Source organism: Volvox carteri, assembly GCF_000143455.1.
Source record: "Volvox carteri f. nagariensis unplaced genomic scaffold VOLCAscaffold_16, whole genome shotgun sequence".
NCBI classification, from domain to species: Eukaryota; Viridiplantae; Chlorophyta; class Chlorophyceae; order Chlamydomonadales; family Volvocaceae; genus Volvox; species Volvox carteri.
The window spans coordinates 906,168-907,482 of record NW_003307559.1 but is presented as its reverse complement, the minus strand read 5'-3'; the positions used below and the strand labels follow the sequence as shown (position 1 = coordinate 907,482).

General features: G+C 59.9%; 1 protein-coding gene across 1 annotated transcript in view; it reads left to right on the top strand.

Annotated features, from left to right (window-relative positions):
• Positions 1–1,315, top strand: part of VOLCADRAFT_104498 (uncharacterized protein) — a gene marked incomplete at both ends in the record, with an annotated part of 12,575 nt that overhangs the window by 8,675 nt on the left and 2,585 nt on the right. The gene's annotated exons all lie outside the window — the stretch shown is intronic.

The window sequence follows — 1,315 nt, the reverse complement described above, 5'->3', positions numbered from 1 at the left end:
TTCGTATGTAGGTAGGTATGTCGAAAGGAAGCATCGCCGTCAACCTGTGGTCCTGATGTGTGTTTTTGGAGCGGACATCATCATCATCATCATCATCATCATCATCATCATCATCATCATCATCATCATCATCATCATCATCATCATCATCATCATCATCATCATCAGCCACACGGCCACACGGGTGAACACACATATACCCTAATATGTAATAACAACAATCTCGGTCGTGACGTCATAGGTACGTCACGGAAGGGATGGATAACGTGGCGCACTTGGAACCGGGTGACGTCATCACTGCCGTACGAGTAATCAGCGGTGCCGACAAGCTCGTAGTACCGGGCAGCGGAGCAGCGCCGGCGGGTAGTACGGCAGTAGCATCGGCGGCGGCGGCGGCGACGCCAGCAATACCAGCAGCAACGACACCAGCGTCGTGAAGGGTAAAGGGAAAGGGCGCTAAAAGAGCGGAAGGAAGCCGAACCTGACCAGGGGAGGCGGCGGTGGTGGCGGCGGCGGCGGCGGCGGCGGCGGTGCTGAAAAGAGAATGCGTGAGAGAAAGGGGTGTGTGCGGCTGGGGCGATCTTCCGCGATTTAACGACGGCCATAACCACCCGTTCCATGAGGGGGTGACACCCGCGGGCGCTCACAGCTCCCCTCAGCCCGTCCCCCCCCCAATCCACACACAATCGTAGGAGGGCTATGAGGTGCCGCAAACCCACACCCCCCAAGGGGTCCATCATAACCCAAATCAGGTCCGTGCTGCAGCTTCAGCTGAGCCGTTAGCAGCAACAGCAGGAGTGGTAGCAGCAGCAGCAGTAGCAGCAGCAGCAGCAGCAGCAGTCTTCAGCAGCGCGAGGGCGCAGGGACGAGGTCAAGAGACCTGGGTGATCGCCGTCGCGCCTCATCCCACCCTTCAGGTTGGGGTTACGTTGGTGGACACGGTGGTGGTGGTGGTGGTGGTGATGGTGGTGGTTGGGGAGAGGTCTCGCACTGTTCATCCGTGCTCAAGTCCCGCGGGCGATGACGTGGTTGCTTAAGAAGAGGGTTCCGGAGCCCCCTAGCAGTAGTACTAGTCCTGTCCCCGTGGGGGAAGTCGAGGGGGCCCTCCCGGGGCGAGGTGGGAAGGGGAAAGGGAGGGTATGCCCCCATGTCCCACATCCCCCCGGGGGAAGCCCGAACCTGTTAATTGCGGTCGCAAGAGGCACCACCCTGAAGAAGGGGGGCCTTGGGGAGTTTTTGAATGCTCCCTCCGCAATGTGGGGTTTGGGGGGTTGGGTGGGAAGTACCCCGGGGTAATGGAGACCGCGGCTGCTGC